This window comes from Mustela erminea, chromosome 8 (genome assembly GCF_009829155.1).
Source record: "Mustela erminea isolate mMusErm1 chromosome 8, mMusErm1.Pri, whole genome shotgun sequence".
NCBI classification, from domain to species: domain Eukaryota; kingdom Metazoa; phylum Chordata; class Mammalia; order Carnivora; family Mustelidae; genus Mustela; species Mustela erminea.
Window position 1 is genome coordinate 50,506,298 of NC_045621.1, and position 7,438 is coordinate 50,513,735.

The window sequence follows — 7,438 nt, forward strand, 5'->3', positions numbered from 1 at the left end:
GTTGAAGTTCTCATTAATATGTGAACGTGGTCTTGGTTGGATGTTCTCATTGATCTTCTGGGGGAGGGGCATGTTCTACTGATTCTCAAATGTCTTTGCCAGAGATAGAATTGCATGGCCCTTGCCAGGGGCCAGGCTAAGTGTCCTGGTTTGGAGAGTGAATCTGCTCAGGTTCACTCTCGGGAGCTTTTGTTCTCTTGATGCTTTCCATACAGCTTTGGAGGAGGAGAATAAAGATGGTGGCCTCCAAATATCTGGCCCCTGAGGAGGCGAGAGCTTGGGGTCCCACTCCTCAATCTGCTCTCAGAGAAAAGCAGTCAATTCCTCCCATCTCCCTGGTAGCTGGCTACACTCTGAGCTCACCCAGCCTGTGACCAAGCATTTTTATCTCTGGCACACAGAACTGTTTGGAGTCTCCAAACCCAGAAGATTCCTGCAACATGCTCCTGTGCCATTTCTCCCAGAGCAGGAAGGAGGGTGTCTCCCCGGATCTGCTGCTTGTGGGGTCCCTGCTTGAGGACCAGTGGCCTGATTGTGCCTCAGATCACAGTTTAAGGTAACCCTGAGCTGAGAGCCCCCTCCTTGGCTCCATCTCTGCAGCCGGCTTCCCCACTCCAATACCTGGGAGCTCTGCCACACTCAGATACCCTGGGTCCTGAGACTACGTGAGGGGTGCCCCCACTTAGTCTCTGGTGCCACATCCCCCAGTGGAGCAGACTTCTAAAAATTCTGATTTTGTGCTCTGTTGATCTACCACTTGCAGGGAGCCAGCCACTACCCCCACAGTCTCTCTTCCCATATATTGCCTCAGATTCACTTCTCCACATGTCCTACCTTCCAGAAAGTCACTGATTTTCTGTTCCTAGAATTGCTGCTCTTCTCTTCAATCTCCTATTGAGTTTGTAGTTGTTCAGAATGGTTTGACAACTATCCAGCTGAACTCCTGGAACCTGGTGATATCTAAGTCTTCTACTCCTCTGCTGTCTTGCTCAGATGTCTGATTTTTTTTTAAACAACCGATAATCAATTTATTAAGAAGGTTAATATAAGTGTCTGCAGTGGTTACTTCAACCTCAACTCCTGGCTCAATACTGATGGAAGTCATCTGCTTAACAATCTCAGAAGGACTGTGCAAACCAATCAGTCACTAGTGGATCCTCATCTGAAAATGATCCCAAGTCTTAGAACCTTCACCACAAGGAGCTTTTCTTGTAGTGATTCTCACAGTCTTGGCAGGCATCCAAAGTGGTCCTTTCACTATAAGATTCTTTTCCCTTGTGCCTCTGATCAAGTCAGCACATATGTTTTCCAACGATTTTCTAATGCGGCTAGTGAGAGAAACTCTAATTCAGTGAATTACCACCTCTGGTTCCACAGGTGTCTTCCCAGTGTCTTTAAAAATCATGGATGAGGCATAGATTCCTGACTGACTTGTTCCTTGGTGAGAGCAGAGTGGTGAGAGCAAAGAGTGAACCGTGAGTCAGGAGCAGGAGCTGCAACTGTGTCTTCCTCAAAGAGAAACTAATTTGATTCTTGGTATGTAAATTTGAGGTCTGCTAACTTGGCTAGAAGAGCTCAGCTTTCCTAGTACACAAACTTTGATTTGACTATATCTGTGCTACCTACTATATATGTAGCATTGATAATTAACCATTTAATATTAGTTTCTTTGTTTTTTGAATTTAAATTTTTTTTTTTTTAAGAGCAAGAGTGTGTGAGTGCAGGAGGGGTCGAGGGGGAGGGAGAGAAAGAATCTCAAGGAGGTTCCATACCCAGCATTGAGCCCAATCTGGGGCTCAATCTCACAACACCCTGAGATCATGACCTGAGCCAAAGACAACAATTGGATTCTTAACTGATTGAGCCCCACAGGCACCCTAAGATTACTTTCTTATATATTAATAATAATATTAAGAATAAATGAGATTAAATATGCATATCGAGGGCTTAGCACAATGACTAAAACAGTCAGTAATCAAACAATGTGTTTATCATTACTGAGTGAAAAGACTTGGATATCCCCCCTAAGTAGTGTGTTACTTTGGACAACTTATGTACCTTCCTCAACTTAACATAGGGTTATGTCCCAATAAACCCACATAAGTTGAAAATGTAAGTTATCATGAATACCATAAGAAAATGCATTTAATACTCTTAACAAACTGAACATCATAGCTTAGCCTGGCTTACCTTAAATGTGCTCAGAACACTTTATGTTAGCCTACAGTTGGGCTAAATCATCTAACACAAAGCCTATTTTAAAATAAAGCATTTAAAGTCTTATGTAAGTTATTAAATGCTGTACTGAAAGTGCAAAACAGAATGGTTGTTTGGGTACAACATGGTTATAATATAGTATAATAAATATCTATCCATTGTTCACCCTCATGATCACAGGCTCACTGGGAGCCCTGGCTCACCCTGTTGCCCAGCACCAGGAGAGAGTACCATACTGCATATTAGCACTGGCTGGGAAGAGATCAACATTCAACATTTAAAGTACAGTTTCTACCAAAGACTATCATTTTCACAGCATTGTCGAATTGAAAAATTGTAAGTCAAAACAATCATAAGTTAGGGACCATCTGTAATTCCTTTATGCCAATATTTACATTTATGTTTTATTTATCTTTATTACTTTGTGATATTTTTATCTCTTAATCTTTAAACAATTTTGTATGGTAAGTATTGCCCATTGCTAAAGGGAGAAACTCAGATGGATTGTTGCCGTGCCCCAGATCATGGGGTTAGTCCATAGCGGATGTGGATTTGAACACAAGTTCTCTGATGCTAGATCCTGATTCTTTTGTCTTTCTGTAACAGTGATCCTTAAATGAAGGGGTTAAACATATAATCTGTATGGTCCCTTCTGTCACTAACATGTTGGCATCAAATGTTTTACTCTACGGGATTGGGTGCCCCGGGTGAAAATTAGGTCTGAAGTGGTCAAAACAACTACAACAAATGAAGAAGTACAATACTTGGCAAATGGCAAAAAATTCAGGCTGAGAGAGGACAGTTGTTGGGTTGGTGAGACCCCTTGTGAGGTGCCCAGTTACCTTCAAATATGGAATTAAAGCCCAAACTTCAGCCACCTATTTGAATCTGCCTTCCCAACCCCCACTGCCACCACTCCCCAACAGAATAGACATTCAAAGGGAGAGAGCTGGGAAGGGACTGAGTCAACAGGTGAGACCAAGAGTAGGTTCAGATCCACTTTCTGAACAGTGGTTTTGAGAGGTATGACATCTCACTTGTCCCATGGTGCCTCCCTCTGTGGGCACAGCCACCAGAAAGCTGGGAATGGAATGAACACAGTCTGCCAAGTTGGAATGTCTGCCCTTGAATTTTGGGACTGTGGGTCTGTGCAAGTGTAACAGGATGTGGAATGGGGCTTTTCTTGATCTCTCAGATCCTTTTGCATCCAAGTTTTATTTTCCAGCAGTCTTGGAGAGTATCAAAAAGTTGTGAGTAATCCCAGAATTTACAGAAAGAGCAGGAGCTGTGAAAATGCTGGCTAAAAACTGGGATGTCCAAGGTCAATGACAAAAGATGGAAAGTACAGCATATTCCCCAAAGAGTGTCAGCAGTTAGGGCCAGTTTCTTGCCTGCTGGGCTCACAACCAGGGGACAGTGTAGAATTAGCAGTACCACTAGCCATCTGCCTTCCTCACATCTCCCATCTTAAAGTCAAAAAGAGGATGAGGGAGATGGAGGGCATGTCCTTTTACAACATTCAGTAAGAGTGGCTTATTTTCCCTTCTTGGGAGGCAATGATCTCTCCTCTGCAAAGACAAGGGATGGTATGTCCCAAAGAGTCACTTATATTTGGTGGGGGTATCCTCCAAGCAGAGAGTCTGGCATTTTGTTATCCACAGAATGGTTAACAAGCTGTAGAAACTGCAGGCAGAACTTGAATGTCTTCAGAGTTGTACAAAGAGAGAACTCTTAGAATTCGCTTATATTATATGGTGATTATGAAGTTTTGCCCAAACTGGGACACTTTTGAGGGTGGAAGGAGGCACTCTATAATTTCTGGACAACAGGTGTATAAACTTCCCAGGTCAACCAGAATGTCTAATTATTCTATAATCACAGAAAGCTTGATATATACATATTAATTAGTTTTAATCTACTAACTCTGTGGGTGTTTGGTTAATATTTAAGTCCCCCTAATTGGGCGTGCACAATTTGAAAGTGGTTAGTTAACATCTGATGATTAAGGAATCAGAAATCCTCTCTCTTAAGGCATGCTGGCTTCAGTTATCTTTGTTAATTAGCAAATGAATATTAGAAACTTTTCATTAGTGAAATTAGTGGTGCTCAAGATGTGTGACTAGACTGGCAATATTGTACAGCCATTTTCCCCTTGTATGAACAGGCTATAAGTACTCAGGGAATTCAGAAGCTGATGCTATTTGGAACAACCCCCTACATGTAGGATTCCCAGGAAATCAGGAGATGGTGTTCAGTTTCTTAAAGGAAGGTTTTGTTACCTGACTTTGACCAGTTGGCTAACTGAACATCATTGTATTTGCTTCAAGAGAACCTTTCATGCATGGTTGGATGGAAAGCTAGGATTTTATTAAGCCTACGGTATAGGTGGGTAAGACTGTTTAATAGCTTTCCGCATACTTGCCAGTATGGGTAGCAAATTTATCATAGTATGGCATGTGGTACCAAAGTTGAGGGGAAGGACACAGTCCTTACCTATATCTAACTGCAGGAACCATAGATATCTTCCAAGAAGATCCAAATTGGCTAAGACCAATGTGCACCACTTGTCATTTTTAGCCTCTCCCCCACTGTGGAAGAGTGGTAGTGCTTGACATTAATCCTTGGAGATTTGAGATATGAACCTAGAGACTAGTGCCTACTGAGATCTGGAGATTTCTGATATAGGGAGGCCAAGGGAGTAAGTATCCTTCTACAAATAACCAGAAGACATACTGTAGTGTGTCTAAGAAGGGGAGGGGCTGTGGTAGCCCAGAATGTCCACTTTCTCAAAGTCCTTGGAGGCAGTGGAAGAGGACTTCAATGAAGGAAACTTGAGATTACAAGAAAAGCAGGAGCTCTAGGCTGTGGGCTAGAGAAGGGATTAATCCATTATGGAGGGGGCCAGAGTGAAGTTTTACATTAGTCCAAGAAAAAACACACACAGTCTTTATGCAGCAACCACCACATCAGCTAAGGCCTACAGCACCACCCAGCAGAACAAGAGCAAGGTTGGGAACCTCTCCCTAAACTGACAGGTAGTCTTCCATGACCTCAGCCTCCTCAACCTTCCTCCCTGTCCCACACCATGGGTTCTGGGACCTACAAGAGGGAGGGGAAATATATGTTCAGAGCCTATTTCCCCCCTACTCCAAGCTCTCAGAAACAGAGAAATGGGTTTTGTAGGCCAACCAGTGGTTTCATGCTGTATCAAGAGAAGAAAATTGATCAAATTCCAATTATTCATCTACATTATTACTTTAAATTTGTTCTAGAAAAAGTCTTCCCTCATTCTTCCTGTATGTATGGTTTTAATTAGTAGCTTCAACGAGACTGCTACTATCCATTAAGGGAAATCTGTGGGAGTGTGTGTGTGTGCATCTGTGTTTGGCATGGTTTTAATATACACCAGATTTTGTAGTGGTGCAACTACTGTACAAATCAAAAGAAGTAAGGGCTTCTGATGGTCTACTGATATCAGCCTGCATTTATTGCAATCACTTCTAGTGATTCCATCATATGTGCCAGCATCTTACTCTCTCCTTATGTGTCCTTGTGTAGTCAAGGCTGAGTGGTTGTACATTCAGATAACTATTATATTATTGTTTCTTTTAAAATTATGGTTGTCAGGTTTAGCTAATACAAACATAGACAGACCAGTCAAATTTCAGATAAACAATGGATTATTTTTTTGTGTGTCAGTGTGTCCTAAATATTGCTCCTCTCCTTATCTGGCAACCCTATTTATAGGACTTTTAGGGAACGTTCTTGAATTGCTTAAAATGTGTATATATAGGAAATTCCCAGTAATTTTATTTCTGGAGATATTATCCAATAGTTATCACAAGAAGGGGCTTGATAGGATTTAAAACCATTGGTTTCATGCAAAACATGTAGCAAGGGAGGAACTACCCATCATCTACAAGCATACTCCTTGGACAGAGCGTCTTACACTTACCACCCCTATTCCTACTCATTCAAATCATTAAATAAGCATTATTTCAATTAAAAAAAAAATCTTCCTTGGGAAGAATCGTGCTGCTAAGAGACAGGTTTTCTTTATTGGTTACATCTAAATCCAGGTTAAATCAAAGTACGTGTTCTATGTATGGAGAGGAAGGTATATACAGCATTGATGACCTAAAACACCTCAAATGCCATAAAATTTCTAGTGTTGTTATTAATAAACAAATTTTCTCTCCTCAAACCTAATAGTCATTCGTATTGCTTCCCAGACACTAAGATATTTTTTAAAAATATCTTTTAAAATAGAAGTCTAATTGTGTAATCTTAACTCCTGCAACTTTATATTTGATTAAAATATTGCTACCAAAATGGATAAAATAATATTTTAAGATAGTATGCCTTACTGAGTACAATCAAAGATTGAATTATGGATTTTTGATTAGATTCTGGGAAAATATGAAGACTATAAGCATCAGAATGCCTCCAGCCAAGCTTTATAAGGTCAGGATGAATCATCAAGTAATTTACAAAGGACAGAGATATTTTATGGTTCAGAAAGCTGCAGAAGAATAAATAAGTAAGAATTAAATAATAATCCTTAGGAGAAGGACAGGTTTATCTGGTTTATTCTGATGCATCTGAAGTTGCTGGAGCCAGGAATGTCTTCCAGCCCTGCATCAGAACACATCATTCCCCTGCTTAAAACTCCTCAGGGACTTAGCATTGAACTCAGTATCAAGTTCAGAATTTTCTACAAGCTCCTGCTTGACCTGTTTCCTGTTTGTTTCTCCAGCCTCATCTCACACATCTACTCTAGCTCTACTGGACTCGGTTCACTCAAGTCTTTTTCCTTAGCATTCTGTCATAAGGTGTTTCAACATAGTGTTCCCTCCCTCGGAAATCTCCTTACCTCTCACCCTTTGCCGGGCTAACTGTTGCTTAGGTCTCAATTTAAATGTGTTTTCCCAGGGAAGCTTCCCACTTTCCCTAGACTAACTTTAAGATCCTCATTATAATCTTCATAACACCTCATTTAATCCATTTGAGGTTATTTAATTTAATGAATGTAATTATTTTTATGAATTGGCTTAGATCAGTGTGCAGCACCTGTCCTGTTCAGTTTCATCTCTACTATGGAGAGGAGGGAGATGCTTGATGTTAGTCTCTTGAGATTTGTTGGAATCCCAGATCCTTAAATATATCTGTCTACTCTACTAGACTATTAGGTCTGGGATTTTAGCTGTCTTCTTTACCATCA

The 7,438-nt window shown here is 40.8% G+C and overlaps 1 pseudogene; it reads right to left on the reverse strand.

Moving 5' to 3' along the window:
* Positions 1-910: 910 nt before the first annotated feature.
* Positions 911-1,443, reverse strand: LOC116597059 (annotated as a pseudogene).
* Positions 1,444-7,438: the final 5,995 nt, after the last annotated feature.